Source organism: Typopeltis vanoorti, chromosome 8 (assembly GCF_054136105.1).
Source record: "Typopeltis vanoorti isolate ZY-2024b chromosome 8, IOZ_Tvanoo_1.0, whole genome shotgun sequence".
Classification (NCBI taxonomy): domain Eukaryota; kingdom Metazoa; phylum Arthropoda; class Arachnida; order Uropygi; family Thelyphonidae; genus Typopeltis; species Typopeltis vanoorti.
The window spans coordinates 139,381,391-139,401,585 of NC_143556.1; the positions used below are offsets into that span (position 1 = coordinate 139,381,391).

A 20,195-nucleotide genomic window follows, 5' to 3' on the forward strand; every position below is an offset into this window, starting at 1 on the left:
CATAATCTTTTTCTTCTGAGAATCCTTTGCATACGTTTGCTAGAAATACATCCGTGTGTTTAATTCCGGTTAACGTAATTAGCTAGATAATCATATGACATAATCAGGTTTTTTTAAAAACTGAATAATATGTTGCTAAATTAAAGGTTATCAATCTTTGTATCCATTCGTGCGCGATCATTTGCGAAACGTCCGAGATCGGCAAGTATCTGTGATGTTGGTAACTTCAAATGTCTTATTGATTATGTTAGTTAGCGTTTGACTTCAGAGGCACATTACAGTGTCTAGACGCGAACAGTCGTAACGACACAGGATGTTGTAACTTCTCAAGTACTATTTGACTTCGCATTCCTATTACGACTTTAAAGCGAATGCAGACTCAGTAAGAATGCTAATTACTTTTGTCTTTAACCCCAGCAGGGCAAACATGAGAAGAAGAGAACATTCTTCCAGAACAGTACCACGAAGATGTCATCTCAGTTCAGAACTTTGCAAGAAAAAACAAAATACGACGTGTAGGCTAACTTCGGATTAATATTTTGTCTTGCTTTCCTGCCATCCTTTAATGACTTCATCATTCACTGATAATATAGCATGTGGAACTCAAATTACAGCCAAACGAGTGCGCATTACTGAAGATTGCATTCTCGAGTTTCACAATTATTTTTGTTGTTGCTATTTACCTTCGAGACATCACGAAATCCAACCTTAATTTCAGATATACTAACTGGTTGATTTTAAATGAATCTAGCTGGCTAATTTAAATTAAGATATAAAATTATTTAATTGTTTCAAGCAGGTGACAGTGGAATGTGTTTTGAAAATGGAAATTTTTATATTTTTCAGATGAAATCCATATTTTTCAGCCAGACAGGTTAAATCATTTTCCCTAAAAAAAAAACCCATACTCCTGAACCTAACAAGCTGTCGACCGTCGCACGAGTAACCTTAGTATTGCACCACTTAAGATACAATCTCTGGGAAGTCGAAATTCAGACCACCTACAGTATAAAGTCAGGTAAGTGAATCTTACTCGAAGTGAAACTCTAAAAGAAAATATGAGTAGTTTCTTAGATATTGGATTTTTATTAGTACACTACAAAAGCAAATCATACCGAATGAAGATAAATTTTATAGACAATCACCCAATAACCCAGACTTATAATTTTGTGAAATGACTTATATTTAAACTAGATTTTAAAATTTAAGTGTTTCATTGTTTCTTCTCAGAGTAAGTTAACGACTTTTCCTCTGTTATTCTCTTCATTTTTATTGCTTTTTCTTAACTGATTTTATAATATTTTTCTTTTTTGTATTGCTTTCTTTCTATTTCAGCAAACCAATTCAATTTCCTACAGCATTAAGTTGCCACCACCACCTCTACATTTGATTTTCATGCATTTGATTCGACGGCAATCATTCAGATTGTATTTGATGTATCGTTTAACATAAATATCAGGGAAAAATAAAAGTTTTTTGAAATTTAATTTAATTTCGTTTCAACATATTTTGTAGAGTACTCCACCTTCTATAAATGGTTACAATTGAATCAGTCTGATGGAATAAAGCCAGTCACCTCATATAGCTGAAGGGAGAAGAATAATCGGGAAAACACCGCAAACAAAACAGCCCAGTTTTGATCAAGTAGTAGTTGTTTGAAATTTAGAAGAGCATCTATTTGACAAACATTATTATTTACTTTACATGTTGCTGCAAGCAATCATCTACGTTTACAGTGCTTGGCTTAATTTTTTCTTACATATAACAATTTTAGAACATATTTTTAGATAAAGGTAGATAAGACCAGCCGATCGATTGGACGATACAGCTTATATCTGTAAAGGGAAAGCTACCTTCGTTACAACCCGCCCCTCCATTTTAATCTGGTTATTCTGAAATTCATGGGTAACGCTAACAGAATAAACTACTTTATTTCAAATTTTTGTCGAAATCCATTGAAGTGCGTGACATAGTCGGGGTAATAATGACATGAATTCTATTGCACAACTCCCATATGTATTATTGCTTCGCATCATTTCTATAATTGTTTACATTACCATAACTCGTTGCTCACAACCCATAACGATACACTAGAGAAAAGCATCACGACAAGTCTTCAGTAGATGCATTTACAGCGCCCAAAAACGATTGAATGCTACTAAACATAGCCGTGGCAGATAAACGTATTGGGGCTGAAATTTACTTTTGTATATTACACTCCATCTCTTGGATATGTCTCTTGATAACATCCTTCCCAAACAATCACTTAATTTTGCTCTTCCTCCAATTCCTTTAGATTTCTCTCTCTCTCTCTCTCTCTCTCTCTCAGATACATACACGTACAGAGAGAGAGAGAGAGAGAGAGAGAATAAACCGAAAATGCAACTTTGTTTATTGAAATTATAGGCATAATTCTTAATTTTATGTCAAAATTATTATTATAATACGGGCACCTCTATGAAGTCCCGAAGACTCATCGCGAGAGACTCAATCTATCCAAATAACCTATCATACCTCTCTTTGAACCCATTAACAGAGAAAGCACAATTGACTCTGGCAACCCATTCCACTCATTCACTACTCTTCAGGCAAAAAGTCTGGACCTCTCACTTCTACTTCTACAGCTTTATTCAATTCCAGATATGGCCCCTTGTTCTGGTTCCTCTAGTTAAGTGCTGAAACATTTCCATGCATATGTCCTATAAAACCCTTTAAGCAACTTAAATGTTTCTATCATATCCCCTCTTTATCTCCTATCAACGAACTTCTGCAATCCACACGCCTTCAATCTATCCTCATAGAGAACATTCCACAGGCCACTCACCATCTTGGTCACTCGCCTCTGAATACTCTCCACCGCTTCCTCATCTCCAAGAAACCCAGGGGACCAGACCTGAGCACAGATCCAGATGTGGGAGTATCGAGGCCTTAAAAAATAGGAATTACAACTTCCTTATCTCTACTTGTTGATGGTTCTTCACTAGCTAAGTAATCTTATGGGCTACCTTCCTCTAAACTTTAACTCTATCTACCTTCATCTATTTCCTGGAGTACAGTGCCATCATTGTGATAAACAGCTTGTAATCTGTTTATCCTAAAATCCATAACTTTACATTTCTCGACATTAAACTGACACCCATTAACTTTTACACATACTGACAGCCTATTTAAATCGTCCTGCAAGCTCTCCACATCGCCTTGATTAACTATTACTCTACCTAATTTCTCATCATCAGCAAACAACTGAATGTTTCCTTTCAGGTTATTTCCTATATCATCTATGTACAAATTAAACAGCAATGGACCCAGAATTTAACCTTGTGGCATACCACTTGTCACCTGTTTTTGCCTCGATTCTGTCCGTCCATATACCACTTTTTGATATCTGTCCAGCAGCCACCCTCTTATCCACTTAACCAGCATCACATCTGTCCCATTTGTTCTAATTTGTGAAACAGTGTTTCATGTGGTATTCTGTCAAATTCCTTTGCAAAATCCAGCCAAATCATCATTTAGCCATACTTTATCCAACTCAGGTGTTACTCTATTATAAAAAAGTTAGTAAATTACTAAGGCATGACCGACCTTTCAAAAAGCCATGTCGCCTCTCATACAGTATCATATTTTTATCTACCCATTCTTGAATTCTCTTTTTTACCAATTTTTCTAGTACTTTTACCACTACGCCTGAGATACTGATTACTCTATAATTTGCTACTGTAGTCTTAGAACCTCCCTTATGCAAAGGAATAATTTTGCCCTCTTTCCATCTTTTTGGAACTCTACCAGAGCTGAGACTTAAATTAAACAGCTTAGTCAAAGGCGTTGCCAGTTCCCTCGCACATTCTCGCAAAACTTTAGCTGATATCCCATCTAATCCCGCATTTACATTGAGATTCTGCAATATCCTAAGAACCTCCAATTCATCGACCTCTGTTCCCACATTAGTGCCTATCACATAGGTTAAAGCGGAAACTTCACCAGGAAGATATATGCTTTCAAAGTAGTCACTCAGTAACTCAACTATTTTATCCTCTTATGTTTCCTCATGACCATCACCACTCATTAAGGTTAATCTTCCATAGTCATTCTTCCTCTTACTTGCCACATAACGAAAGAACTCTTTGGGATTACCTTTGGCCTGCTCGGATAAATTCTTCTCATAATGATTTTGCTTTCCTTGCCATGCTGGTCACCTTCCTTGCCTGAGCCTTGTACTGTTCATGAGTTTGTTGGTCACCTTTCTCTTTATATACCCTCCACAGCATTTTCTTCTTCTTCAGCTCGTGCTTAATGATATTACTCATCTATCTAAATCCTACCCAATTAACTCTCTTGACCCTAGGTACACAATCTAATACTGCTTCCCCTGGATGATCCTTAACTATATCCCATGCACTACTAACATCCTTACTCTGCAGTGTTTTATGTCATGATACAGATTTAAGCGTCTTCCTAAGCATGTCATAATCACCTACCTTGTAGTTCCAAAAATACCCATCTTGATAGAATATTCCTCATGTTTTACAATTTCCCAAGTCAAGACCGCATGGTCACTTTCACCAATTGGAGCCAATGTTATCACCTAGGTTATGGATAGCTCTTCTGATCCTATGCCCAGGTCCAATTCTCTCCAACTCCTAGTCCCCTATATCACATGCTACCTTAAGTAATTATCTCACAGCAGGTGTATAAATTCTAGTTCCTTTCCGCCATGTGAACTTTCTTCCTTCCTTCCAGTGAAGTCGACCCCCGCCATAATAATCACTCGACATGTACTCGTACTAATTTGGCGATGCATGTCTTCCAGATCATCTGTGTAACTCCCTGGCCTATAGCAACAACCAACTGTATATTTTGTCGTATTGGTCTTAATCTCACATGAAATTGCTTCAAATGAATAGCCACCCTCCTGCCTGTCTTCTATTCTTTTTGGTTGCAATTCATCTGCTATCATCAGCAGTGCTCCCCGCCCCATCCTATCTTCGCTATCTCCCCTGAAAATACTATATCCTTCGCATTCTATCCCTGTAACTACATTATCTGCTGTTAGCCAAATCTCACTGATGCCTATAACGTTTGGAGAAGTTGCACTTACCAATGCCCAAAACTCCTTCCCCTTGTTCTGATATTTCTGGCATCAGTATATAGAAACATTCCTTTATTCACCCACCCACCTTTACTTTCTGAATTGACTACCCTATTCAATATTTTTGCTTGAGTGACTAAATTCCTCACTTAGTCATCCTCTCACTCACCTGCCTCAGGGTGCCTTCACACAAACTCGCTTGCTTCCACCCTAATTGCTTAAGTTTCCCTGAATGTGCACTTCAGCATGCTCGGTGAACAAAGCTCTCAACAAATACCTAACACCAAAACCATCCAGATGCAGTCCATCCGCATTGCACAGATCCTTCTTTCCGTCAAACAGGGACCACAGATCCACAAATTCTACATCATTCCTTTTGCACAATCTACGTATAGACTCATTGACTATCAATACCCTCCTCAATTCGCCTCTATCATAGCGTGGTAGGAGACTTACAGTCTTCACCTTCTCGCTCTTCAGTTTTGCCTCTTCTAATAACTCCTTTACATTCTCCCTCGGAGAATATTTCTCGACTCTCAAATAATTGGTACCAACCAAGACGATAATTTCCTTAGACTTACTTTTTCATCAGGATGGTGTGTCTAAAAATCATGAATTTTTGCACCCCGGAACACGATTTTGTCATATTTTCGTTAAGTACTTCCTGATTATTTAGTCTCTATACAGAATTTTCTATTTAACTTGTTTTTCTTGTTTGTTCGATCGGTATTTATTATTCTTTCGGATCACCTACTTCTTTCTTTTTTCAGCTCTGCTTAGCTCTTGCTGCTTCTGCAGTTTTTCAATTTCGGGCTTTGTCCTTTGAAGGATAACATTTAAGCGCACTGTTTCTTGATTGATATCCATTTCGTTGTCCTCTATTTCCACGGCTGCACGTTAGACATTATTAACATAATTTTCCATCTATCGTCAGTATTTGTTGCGTTCTCGTCACCTAACAGACACTCACTTTTAAAACACTTAATACATTCTCTCTCCAGTTTCAATTTCCTTCCACATATTCTTTAATTTTCGATGCATGCATTTCGCATACTGCACTAAATAATATCCCGCACATGGTATTTGCGGCCATTGTTCGTCGCGTTGGTGCTATGCCGACAATATGACAATAAATATCTCAATAAAAATGGTATAAATATACTAATACTCTAAATACACGAAAATCCACACTAATAAACTATAATACTCCAATTTTCTGATTTAAAAAAAAGAGATAATATCGCTAATTTAACACGAGCGCTAATTTACATGACCACTCACAAATATAACCTCGAACCGAAATTCAAAATACAAAGGTATCAATAAAAAATGAATAATAGCACGATAATTATTTTAATTAAGCGATATTAAATCCCACATCATTTCAAAGCCGAATAAGAAACTCAAAGATAGGAATCAAAGAGTTTCATGCCGAATATAGCAAACTATAAAAGTTTCGGCGGATTGTAGCTAAAGCACATAATTCAACACTAGATCAACTCGTAGCCAAGGTGGGTAAAGTTCTGATCACTATTTTTAGTATTTCCCATAATAAAACAAATCTCCTAGGAGATGTTTGATGTTATACATTATGGTGGAAGGTCACTACCCAGACCGGTTTCGACCTATATTTAGGTCTAGTGATCAGAAATTTACCCACCTTTGCTACGATTGCCATAGTGTTGAACTATGTGCTTTAATGTTCGAATTTGCGCTGTAGATTAACAGAACACATCAACATGACAACCAAATAATCTAAAAGCGTCTTAAGAAAAAAAAAATTCTCCACATGAGCTCGAGCAAAATTATAGTTCTAAACGACTCCTGGATTTGAGAGAAAACAATCAGGTAACGTTCTCGAAGATGTCAAATTTGCCATTTTGTATTGATCACTCTTGCTTGCATCCGACAACAAAGAAACAAATATTGAATTTAGAACATTAGTCCATTATGTCGCAAGGGATAAGAGAAGATTACGTAATTAAATGCATAAAGATTTTTTTTTATTTGGTTTACGGTGCATTGGGTAGATGGAGGACTGACATTTCAGGAATGAATTCAACGAACCTGAATTCGAATTCTACCAAGAATGCGAAGAACTCCTGTACGTTATTTAGTTGAGGGTAGGTAAGTAACTGTCAAACAGAGTTTTTTTTTTTAATCTCTGGTTCTTAATGTCACTAAATTAAAAATACCATTTCTAAAATACGAGCAAAAATAGGCGTTGTTCTAAAAAGTTATCCGATACTTTGGGAGTACAAACTTTTAGCGCTTAAAAGTCGTTTATTTCCTTTCCTATCCGGGTATCTCTTCACATCAGCTTTAGTCTTATCCTTTTTTGTTTATTAAAAAAAAACCTTGAAATCGTAAAAGAGCATGATTATTTCCCTTTCATTCATAGTGAATCGCTTTTTATCGCACCATTTCGACTCCTTTCAATTCCCTCTTTATTATGCAAGTTAAAAAACGGAGAAACAACTGTGAGAGACGTTCATCAACTGGAATACATAAGGTCATTTAACGAGAATTCAAAATGCTTATTAAAATACCCTTACAATGAGGGCTCCTTATCGCAAATGTAAACATTTCCATAGAATCCAAGAGCAGAGAGAATGAGTTTATTTCATTTTGCCAGTTTCACCATATTAAATTGAAAAGCGCATTTATCTTATTGACAATTTCAGTCGGTTTACAAAAGAAACAGTTTAATAACTTAGTGTGAACATCGAACAAATAGAAGGTCTAAATATTGTGCGGCCAAAACGTTAAAAATAACATTACTATATTATCGCGCAAATTTATTTATTTTGCCACTGGAGTGCTTTTATTATTACATCACGTGGTAAGTTCTGTTTCAAAAGCATATTCATAAGGAATGAAGAATCATTCTATTTGCAAATGAATGAAATAGAAAATAAGTATATTGCAATTTATTCAATGTGAATGGTGTTGCAAATAAATGACGTCGCTTCGTTTAACTTTAATTTAACTCTACAACGAATACTCCTCTCCATATTGATAGAAAAGCAACTGAAAGTGCAATAATGAATTAGAACTCTCGTTACAGCGAAAACCATTCCTTACATTGACTATGTAAACCTTTAATATTTGATTTCAAGAATAATATGATGTGAAGCCTTTCTAAAGTGTGCAATCTCATGCTGTCGAGTACAAAGCTTTCACATTATGCTACAATCAATTACAATAAAAGCAGAGTGATGAGGAAGTCGCACAGGACATTGTGGCCTGTTCTTCAGCTGATTGCGGTCATCACTTCCTTTGAAATAACGAGTGGGTGCTCCAACAACAAACACATTTGATGTTGATCTTAAGGTTTATGTCCGAAGAATTAATTTTTGAAGAAACATTTCACCTTCATTTGAGCCCGCGAAGTACTCTAATTTGTGCTATTATACTAAAATTCATTATCCTCTCGAAAGTTATCCAATTATGTGCTATTACATATGTATATAAATAACATCTAACTTGATGTTATAATGGCCTTTTATAATTCTGTTCTACCAAGTACGTCCAATTGCAGAATTTTCAGATGGCACGTCTTGCCATGGCACGATCGCTATGCAGTGCTGATCTTACTTCTAGAAGATTATCTGTGCATCCAAGTCCGTCTGAATATCGGAACATTCCATTACGAAGAGTATTTCTGTATTCTTTCCTCTTTCCAACCGAATTTTACCTTTCTCTTGCAATGGTTAATGAGCCTTTTCCAGCTTTGCACCCCAGCAATTCATTCCCATTTGGAAAAAACTCAATGCAGTCACTTCTTCTGCTGAAGTCTAAAATGAATTAGGAATATAGATACCAAAACTCATCATCGAATTCTTGATATGTATTGTCAATGCGAATAAAAGATATTAAGGCAGTACTACATGAAAAGTTTACATCATTACTAACTTCCTATCAGCAATTTTCCTACAAATTATTCCTATCTCTCAAGGCTCCAATGTTCTCAAAGCTTACATTACAATCATCTAAAGCACTTCTTAATGTATCAATCTACCTAGATTCTCCGCTCACACATTCACGAATGTTAATAATATCAGGTTCCTTCCTAACATCCTTGTTTTTAATATGATACTGCATTGATGCTGTCTGTTCACTCCTTATTTTTCTTAGAACTCCTTCATATAAGTGGTGTTTACAGTATGTTTTATTTCTAACTCAACTGATTGGAAAACTTTTGTATACAACTAGTTTAGTGTTTTAATTAATTTCGCACCTATTTCATATGAATGTATTCGACTGACTGCCCACCAAACCAGCTTTACTTATTCTGAAGTCTATCTGTACATTTTATTTGCTATCTTCACTAAAATTGTGCATAAATAAACGAAACATTTTATTTTTTCACAAGTTCTATTCAGGATGCAGCTGTTGCATTTAGTATTTACTGCCTAATTTCACAGTTTTGGCGTTTTATTGCCTATTTTAATGCGAAATATGATACAGCAGTTATTTAGTTTAGTTAAGGGATCTCTAGCAAGACTTATGCTGGATTTATTTAAGAGTATAACATCTTCTGCATAAAAGAGAGCTATGGACATCTCCAATTTTATGTAATCCTTATAGATGAGAAATAACAGTGGAGACAGCCTTGTCGCATAACTGATTTTACATCAAATCATCTTCCTGAATTTCCTTCAGTTCTAACTGCTCAACTTAGACTATGCGTTGCTCTGTATGATATCTCGTTTTCATAGCATAAATGATAAGTTTTGAACGGATATTTCTCCAGGCACCTTGTCATGTGGGTTTTCTAGACCAACAAAAATAAATACGAGTTCTTGTTATATCTGAATCTGACAACCACTATTTGGCCAACCACCAGCCGGTCTCATTCATAGATGGGAGTAGTGATTCTACTCCAGGAAACTGGTTTTTCATTCCATAAAACATAAACTGGCCATGGGTCACTAAGTTGACGTACATAATATGCATTGGCCTCATATTTTAAGTTTCCTTTTCCCTAATTCAAGACATTACTACTATTCAGCATATTTTTGTACAAAAGTGTTCGATTTAATAAAATTCCGAATAGCCTTTCATACGAAAGAATTATTGTGTAGTGAGCTAGTCCAAACAAAAGATGAGTAATTCAATGTCTCCTTTCGCGCACACGTGTTATAACCAGAGAGAGAGACTTGTTCAAGTCCTCAGTTTCTGTGCAGTGACATCACTATTTGCTCTTCAAGGGAATACGTACGACGAACACAACGACTTTTGGATGATTGGAAGGAATGCGATGGCTTGCCACCGATTGCGAATTTCCTCTTATGATACTATTTGAAAGTGCAGTAGAGGAGAATCGGATGCAGAAAATTACCTAACATCGGAGCACAGAGATTATCTAATCCAAAGGAAAATTGCATTTTGAGATGATCAGAGTGCTTCTAAGGAGATTCTTATTTGCCCACTTAAATTTAATGTAAGCGGAAATGTTAATTCATTTCATCCGAAGACATCGAGCGAAGACCTTGTGTGACATTTCCAGTAGTCTTTCATGAATTAGAAGTTGCATTCCTTTCCGTGCCAGCGACGTTTCTCTTGAAATTAATTAAACGCTTTCTTTAAACTGCTTTACTCGTCATGCCATATCTCGGTTCAGAGATAATCTGGAATTGCTTAGGAATTAAGCAAGTTCCGCTCTTCCGAGTTGAAATCTTTGAGTAAGCATGTCAAATGTTGTGTATGTGTTGCTACTTTTTTTATTTGTAATGATGATGTCGGTTACTGAAAGAATCTTTATATGGAATTCTTCTAATATAATTTCGTATCATACGAAGAGCGTTGCAATTAAATTTTAACTCCGATTCATTTGTCATTCAGTATTTATATTTTTCTTGCAGTTACAACGGCATCATTTTTCACCATAAAGTTGTTTTTTAACGAATGTCATTTGTATTTTCATGGCGAGAAACTCACTAAGATCATGCTAACTCAAAAGATCGCATCATTAAATCTGTGACAGTCGGAGCAATGTTAGGACTAGCTTTCAATAAGAATTCTTTTGTTCATCAAACTCCATCTCGTTTACAACAATGTTTGATATTTTGGCAGGTTAATTTTATACTTAAATTTATCTTCAAGTCGGTGCTGGATTTGAACAAACAAAATATAATAATCGACACGAAGTTGTGATCATAGGCGCATTCGTACTAAAACTTTACCTTTGAACTTAATGCTTGAGTCCTATTCCAATTCTTCTCAAATTCCAAAGTCTATCAACACCGGTTCGTCCATTTTAAAATTACTACTCGCGATCATTTGTTTTAAGATTTTATTAATAACAAAATATGCATTCGTGGAGATTGATTAATAGAATTCGGAATTATTTCTGTTTCCACATTCCACCATGTTATTATGTGTTCACTTGCTGAGAAAGATTCTACGACATTCCAAGCAATAGAAATAGATACTTGGATTCCATTTTGAGAACAACTGTCATTGCGATGATTGCAGACATTAGTGACTTTCAAAACAGTTTATCCGATAAGTATCCTACATTTTTTACGTTTATTTTTATTTAATACTGAGATAATGCTGTTTAAGAAGAATTCCAAACTTATAATATAAATGTGAATGATTACGGATTAGATAATCCGGGAACTTACTCTAGAGATGAAATTTGTTCTAATTTTCAAATTTCCAGCAAAGCAGAGCCGTAATCGCACATAAGACGGTGAATATCATCTACTATAAAACACTTTCACAAACATCCACATCACAGCTGACATGAAAGCAATGTCTTCGGAGATGCTAGCCAGTTCAGTTGGAAAGTTGATAACGAACTTTACTGAACGTGGGATTTAATCAATGCTTAACATAATTTAATCAGGGTGTTAGACGACACCTGACTTAGCAATAACACAGAAATTCAACAATAGCGTGCAACAACAACAAAATACTTTTTAAAGTAGAAAATAGTAAAAATTTGGAAAAGACTAATTAACTTCGAAGGAACGTGATGGCGATATTCAATGCAAGGTGAAGCTACTCAGAAAAATGGTATACCTCTCGTCTTAATCGCGCAGGATCTAGTCCAAACTGATTGGTAAAGGAACTATCGTAATTATTGTTATAATTTCACAAATGCGCGACTTACTTGTTGAAAAGAAACCCCGTTACAGAGCAATAAATGTTTGAGAGATGTTCGTTGATTTTGAAACATCCTGTACGTGAACTTCTAATGCACAATTGAATATAAATCAGAGGTGATGATAAATAGCATGGATTACTATTTATCAGATATTTTGATCAGAGATTCTCTGATTTTTTGCTTCTGTTTGTGATTTTTCCCTTTAGTGTCTTGCACATATCCCCAGCAAAAAAGCTGTGCAAATATCTGCGCGATTCTCGTCGTCCAAAATAAGTTAACCCATAATAGGTGTAGGGCTGATAAAAACTATTACAAAACACAGGAAGGTGTAAGCAAATGAATAAGCTATTCTAATTTATATTCTACAGAATATTGTTTTCAAGATAGTCACGTACGACTCCTGAATATGTATATAAAACGCAAATGACCACTATCAGATCTCATTTTTTTCCTGTCCTATAAGTTTCTATAAAGAATGTCTTAAGAATGTAACTCAAAATCCTCATCATTTTTGAGAGCAAAAATCTGTTGAATCTGAGGATTTTTTATTTCATCTTTTGAATTTGACGATTTTTTTATTTCAGTGTGAGAGACCATTAAAAGTCAACTTCCAAATACGATTTCCATTTTAAGTAAATCAGTTGCAGGCTCTACCAATCAATTACGACACTTATTCTGTAAGGGGTGCATTTTACCTTGCAGAACACGACGCTTCTAAACCCCACTCTTTCATTTCTGGATTACATAATAAGTTAAAAATTGATGTGTTCACGGTGCATGCGTTTCCTGCCTTTGGATATTTGTAGTGTCTCAGCTTTATTTATTCGACTTGTAAATGTTGAAGACGGTTTAAGCAGTAATCCGTTTGATGCTACTATTTGGGATCACTGCATGAGGATCCAAGCCTCAGTTTGAAAACTCAATAATTCATTTTTATTTATCCAGTTAATTATGCAAGTATAGGACACACGAATTCTTCTTTCACTAACGCTGTCATGTTTCTTGTAAATGTGCAGGATACGAGTCTTCAGAATGCAGGGCAGCGTAGATTATTCGGTATTCTGATTACGTGATTACACAGGACTGCAAATTCACTATTTATTTTAGCTTAAAATAAAAAGGATTTTCGCTCTTCACTCATTTTGATTTTGAAAATAAAATTCATTTTTGTTATCACAAAAGTGAGTAATTTTCACGCACATTTGACAGTAATCAGTCCCCATGTTGTTACACTTTCCTTGGCACGTTCTCAATTACTGTAATGTCTTGATGAAGCTTTTACTCTATTTCTTCAGTAACAGGTTCAATATTTTGAACAAATACTCCAAGTATGAATTTCGTATTTTTTAAATTATTTTATTTATTTTATTTTATTTTTCGGAATTTCATCTACGAAACAGGCTAACCTTCAGTTTTGGAAAGATTTGGACCTCCTTGTCACTCTTGATACTTCCAAGGCATTTGATCTAGTTTGGCATTCTGCCATTTTATTGTTTTCCTCGCGCTGTTTGTGAGTCAACTGCTATCTTTTACTTGCACTCTTTCTCCTACATTTCATTGATCGTCTTTTACTAACTTTCAGTCCTATCCATAGTTTTGCCGATAACAGCGCATTCCACTGATTTTCATCGTTTAAAAAAAGCCTTGTAGATGACTCAAGCTTCATAATCTGCTATGGCTAATCTTAAACGGAGATGTTTTATTTATTTTCAAGGGCGACGTGAAGACAACTGAAGATAATTTAGTGAATTTTAATGCTCAAAAAACACAATCCAGCTTCTTTCCCAGAAGAAAGAAGACTCCTCCTCCATTTTGATAATAATTCGCTCACCAACCATACCGTTTTTTTCTTCTTGAGCTGATTTAACATCTAGCCTATCCAGAAAAAAAGTCGTCCATAATCCCTTCAATCTTCAAAATGCTCGTAAATCTCAAATCTGCTCAGCTTTAAAATATAGAGAGCTAATCGCGTAACAGACACTTCTCTGATTCCTTCATCACTTTCCCACAGATCCTTTGTTTCTGCATTACGTCATTTCTAAGGATATTTTCATGGATATTAATCCACAGAAGTAGCTGCACTGTTCTTCTAACCATGTGTGAACATGTGCAGCTGTTGATTCACTATTCAGTTCCAGACACTCCGTGATCAAACTTGTCATCCTGTTTCATCTATCTACTGCATCGTAACCACTTTTAACATATCATTTTTCCAAACGCATACAACGTCAGCCTTCAAGAAACACATTAACAGATTCCCCCCTCTCCAATATTATTTCACAAATATATGCTGCGCTCACTAAACTAATCATCTCACATAAGCGTACACCGGATTAAACTGGCGTGATCACGTGACAAATAGAACTGAGAGACAAAATGGAATCTGGTGATTTAATATTTCAGATTCCGACACTACCGAAACATGTTATTGTAACTAATTTGCATTAGCAAGAAAGCAAAATTGTTGACGGTCATGCAAGCTGTCTCAGATTCACGTGCTGGTATCATCATCGTATCGAAGGATAGTCATGCTAGAAAATATCGCTTCCTGCTACATACACCCATCTTGTGGTTCGTTAGTTGATAAATAATGTTTTTGATAAATCAACCTTAGTCTATAATTTTATGAATTACTTTTCCTTTTCTGTTCTAGTTAAAAAAGTATCCAGATTAACTGTACATTTCGCCGTCAAGTGAGTCGCTGATGTAGCGAAATGTACAGGCAAATCAAACTGCTTGCGTTGTGCAGCGACCTTCGTACTCCATTCAAACTCAATAAAACGGTTCTTTTCTGAAAATAAGAAGAAGCATATTTGTAATATATTTTCTTTTAAAATTGGAATAGAATAGTTTGTAAAAGATATGATTACTATAGATATCTTGTTATTTGACACAGAATTCTTTGAATGCATCTGTCGATTTTAAGAGAACATCAGATGAAAATCATCTGGAAGACCAAAATTGCGGAAAATGTGACAACTTTGGCAAAGAGTAGCAGAAAATGTTGGGAATTTCACAGGTTCGTGCGACTCAATTTTTATTGAAGATTGAAACACGAAGTACTTTTCAACAAAATTAGAATTGTGTAAGTCACATGAGACATATTTTGATTATCCCGCTTTCATAACTCCTAGGGACTTATGTAAAAATTAACATGGTTTACACTTTAGAATCAGTGATAATTAATTTATTCTGTTAAAGTTTTAAATTGTAAGTGCTTTGCAAGAAGAATCGAGAGCAACTCAATAGAGAAATCGCGAAGTATTCCGAGAAATTGCTTAAAATTGGAGAGACGGAGCAGTAAAAGCAATGGAAGTAAAAATAAGAAAATAGCTTCGAAAGAAAACTGTCTGTGAATATCTTAAAGGGCAATAGCTTAAGGTGTCCTATTGGCTGAAAATGCCCTTTCGAGAGATTCTTGTTGTTCAGTGGTGGTTAATCAGAGATTAAATCGCATGGATCTTATAATTGGAGTGGGAAAGAGGATTATTTCCTCCTATCTTTAGTTCCCAAGTCGCTTCATGAGATCTGCCTTGTAGCTTAATGCAGTGTTATTCAGCACACAACGGGCGGGATGATGTCGAACCAATTTATTCGTTTGCGCGATTCAGTTTTGCTGATAAGACGATCGGACAGTATGCCATGAAAACATCTTAGTCCTAGACAGTGCTGAATGAATACGTCTAGAAAGAGAGTACAGTCTTTCTAATACAAAGAAAATCGTACTTCACCTTTCTCTTTGCATTTGATAATACTTATAGCATCGAACAAATCATGCTGTCCTTGTTGAGATGGCATTCGAGTCTAGCATTTCTATCCCCCGATCATATATATATAAACATTGGCTCCAAAAACCGCTACATTCTCTTCGAATTCCGACATTACTTCTCAGTTGTGGAACTGCTCCTCAATATTCGCAAGGTTGTTCAGAAGAGGAAAATTTCGAAACTGACATCTTTCTACTACCTTACAGATTTGCTGTAATCTGCATCACATAAATATCTGTTACTACAATCCTTTTCTAAAAATATGTCATGCTGCTCAGGTGAAGTGGCATCCGTTACTTTCTTCTGAACCTAAAAATATGTAAACGAAAGCTGGCATTGACCCACATTTTTATGTGATTTCAGCCTCATAAGGTTATAAGCAAATCGTTCATTTAGTTCAAAGGATGAACTGAAGTTGGTGTCTGACTCTTCTGATTTGGAGATCATCTATGCATTTTCAAGTCACTTCTGCCTTCACTAAGCAGAGCGGTGATCTCCCACAAGGAAGCGAAAATCGCCACCGAATTTTTTTTTACAAACATTAACGCTTACACTAGGATTCGACCTTGAGCTGAGTGGAGAGTGACATCCCGAATCAACTACGCTCCCTTTTATTTCATTCCTTCTGCGCGGAATTATATCTTAGAGCTGTTCAAGAGTACATTAACAAGTTCCTCCTCTCGTTTCATCTCTCACACACACAATGCCAATATGTGCGTTCTGAAACCTTTCGCGTGTAAGATTGATACACACTGAGTAGCCAGTTTATTACAAATTCCACGCATCTTAAGAAGAGAATTGATACGTGCTCAGAGCCCGAGGTTTTAGAAACACTCCACGAGTATCCTATCCTAGGCAGTCATGATAAATTCCTGTCAGAAATAGTCTTTTCACCGCATCCTGGATATGTTTCAAGTAAAGCTAAAGTTATTATCAGTATTCTGTAACTACCTACGGACGAGTATTTATAGGAACTTGATACTGACAGGCCTGGTGACATGATATGTTTCCTGTTAAAGTGCTCTGCAAGTCCAAGGTAATCAAAATATTCATTGCGTCATGAACGTTCAAGATAGGCTGCACCGTTGATCTGTTAGTATCCAAGTGAACCAGAGGAGTACATCGATCCATGTTTTCAGCCACGTGCCCAAACTGGGCACGTGGCTGAAAAACGTGTTTTTTTTTATTGATCACAGTTGGTTACACCAACTCATTCATTGAACTTCAAGTCTTTTGTGCTCTTCTCTCTATTCTTAGCTAGCCATAAAGATTTTTCATGGCTGATGCTTTCTTGAGCACGTTATTAAGTCAATTTCAACGTTGGATTTCGTTAGTGCGCAGGACAAAAAGGTTTTATCGCCAGTTTCAGTTTTCTTCTGCTAGTAAGAGGCTAATTATAGCCAGACTGCTATTAAATATTAAAGCTAGAAATTTAATTGAACGTTTATATATAGCTCTAGCTCTTTTAATGCCTGCGTGATCCTCTCTCTCTCTCTCTCTCTCTCTCTCTCTCTCACACACACACGTTTGTGACTTATTTTATTATGCTTAGGGAGAAATGAACATTGAAAACAGAATAGAAATTCAGACATATGAAAACGTATTATCTTTGTAGAAACAGCTGGGTTTGAGATTAATTTGTTCAGATCATCTTCAGTGCAAAAATGTTTCAATCAGGTAACTTCCTTTCTCAAAGCTGCAGCGAAAACTAAACTTTTTCATGGCTATTCTGACTCGAGTGATAGATTTTTCAATGAAGTAACTTCCTTCTCATATAGCCGCATAGGAAACTTGACTGACTTGGCTATTCTGACTTGAGTGATAGAGTCGGAAGAGAGTGAAAGAAAAGGAAGGTCACAAAGCATGGATGATATTGAAGTAGGCTGAAAATGAAATTTTTAATGGAGAGGAAATTTATTTTCATTGGAACAAAGAATGATATGAGCAGAGCAATTCTTTGAGTCGCTGTTTCTACAAAATTGCGTTCAAGATATTTAGCATGACGTGATCATGTACCATTCGTTGCTTGTAATGTATATTTCTTAGTTACAAGCAAAGAAGGATAACTTAATTTCAATGAAATTTGCTTTTCATTACATTCACTAAACGAACACGGTTTTTTCCTTATGAATTATAATTTAATGAAATTATTATTATTATTGCAAGAAAAGAAAACAGATGAAAGTCAACAGCTTAATAGAATAAGCATTTAGTCGGTGATTATACAGGGTGGTCCATAAGTCACGAAGGGGTTTAAATATTTAATAACTTTTTATTTATTATTTTTTTCTGTAATGGAATACAGAACCCGGAGTTTTTTTATTAGTTATAGAACACCACATCATGTAAATGCTTTCCTTTTTGGCATCATAAACACAGGCCCTTTCTACGAGATGGTCCATGACGGCTATTAATTTTTATGTTTGCAGCGCCCTGATTTCTGCTCGAATATTCTCCTTCAGCTGTCTGTGGGATTGTCTGGAGCTTGTTCACATACACATCTCCTTCAGGTCACTCTATAGGAAGAAGTTGGGAGCCGTCATGTTTGGAGAACGCTGAAATCGAATGCTGATTTTCAAAATTAAATTGCATGATTTTGGTTCGTTTGGGGGTTGTGAGCTTTCCCATGATTAACTTCCCAAATGTTTCTTAGAATATATGAAAAAAAAAAAAATGAAAAAAAGTAATAATAAAAAAAGTTGTCAAATGTGATTTATAGACCACCCTGTATATAATCCTAATTTGGATTTGCCACATGTTAAAACTTTGTTGAGTGTAATTTTTTATTATGCGAATCCCATTCACAAAAATGTTTAAACTTATAGTATATTAGTAAATCAAGCTTGTTAAGGGCTGTATTATCTGCAATCCTATTTTTGATACTAAACATTTTTTTCCGTACACCACTTCAGGTCTCTTAAATAAGCAGGATGATAATTTTCCACCGGGTAATGATTTTCATCTATCACGTCAAGACATTCACAAACATCCATGCCTAAGGGGATTCGAATCCACAGCATGTTTGGAGAGCGAAAACGCTGTCCATCAGGCCGGTAAATTTATATTTATAAATTAAATAGCATAAATATATAAATTATTTTTGTGCGTCCTTGAAGTTCGAAATGCGAAAACGTGTGCCTGTTTATAAATAGCAAATTGTAACACAAGATTAGATGGCGCCACTTGTATAAATCATTTAATGGCATAATCCCAGCAGAACAATCTTTCAATTTAGGTGAATCGGGAAAAAGGCTTGAACTTGTTCTTCTTAAGTTAAAATGTAACGCATTTTGCGATTTAGGGGAAGACGCTCATAATCAGTCTTGCACATTGTACTCAAGCGAGGACAGAATGATACTCCCAAACACCCCATGTCTTCGTATAATATGAATGGCAACGAGAGCCTGTCATTCATTTCAAATAGCTTAACCATTTTCGTAGAAGATTGATTCGCAAAAAAAAAGACTCTTCATAAGAATGTTTCAAACAAAGTGTGTGCTCTTTTCACATTAAAGGCTACCACATGTTTTAGGCAAATTTACTTTTTTTTTTTTTTTTTTTTTTTGTTTCCATACAGTTTGTTTTACTTGCCTTTGTCTACTCCCGTCAGTGAACGAATTCATTTAGCGAATTAGTCAGGACGACACTTGAATCGTCCTGACTGATTCGGCAAATGAAATGTACACCATTATACAGTATAATTTTAAAATAAATAAATGTCAATCTTAAACATTTTAAAATACGTTGAAACATTAAGTGGTACCGTAAGTTAATTACATTGCATTGATTTAAGAAAGTGTGTCGGAAGTAGCTATCGCGTGTCATTTTGGTATTGTGCCATGCAGCGACTTAGATATATCTTACTATTCTTCTATTCGTACTTTCTCGTTTATTAGCGGCTATTTCAGCTCATCGTTCACGGAAGTGCCGAAAGCTGATGGTGTCTTTCATGGAAATAAAATGCTAAAACATATCTTATTTTGGGTAAATCCTGCTTCACCTTTATTGCTGAATCCTTTATCGGAGAGAGGGAGTTCGAGGACACCGATGTGAGAATCCTTTGTTGGTTTCTCCAAAACCTCTTCTATGGGATTTGTTGAGCAGCGAGACATGGCTAACGTGAAGTTCTTCGAACGCACTAATTAATACGCACCAATTTTGTAATATTCCTGTTTTTCTCAAGAAAAGCAGAACAAAATTTCTTTAAATAGTCTGTACTGGC

The 20,195-nt window shown here is 35.7% G+C and overlaps 1 long non-coding RNA gene across 3 annotated transcripts in view; it reads left to right on the forward strand.

Annotated features, from left to right (window-relative positions):
• LOC150104384 (uncharacterized) overlaps window positions 1-20,195 on the forward strand; it is a 756,755-nt gene that overhangs the window by 330,919 nt on the left and 405,641 nt on the right. For all 3 annotated transcript variants that reach the window (XR_016548697.1, XR_016548696.1, XR_016548698.1), the window contains one exon: window positions 847-1,018. This is a non-coding gene — a long non-coding RNA (uncharacterized LOC150104384). The remainder of the gene's footprint in view (window positions 1-846; window positions 1,019-20,195) is intronic.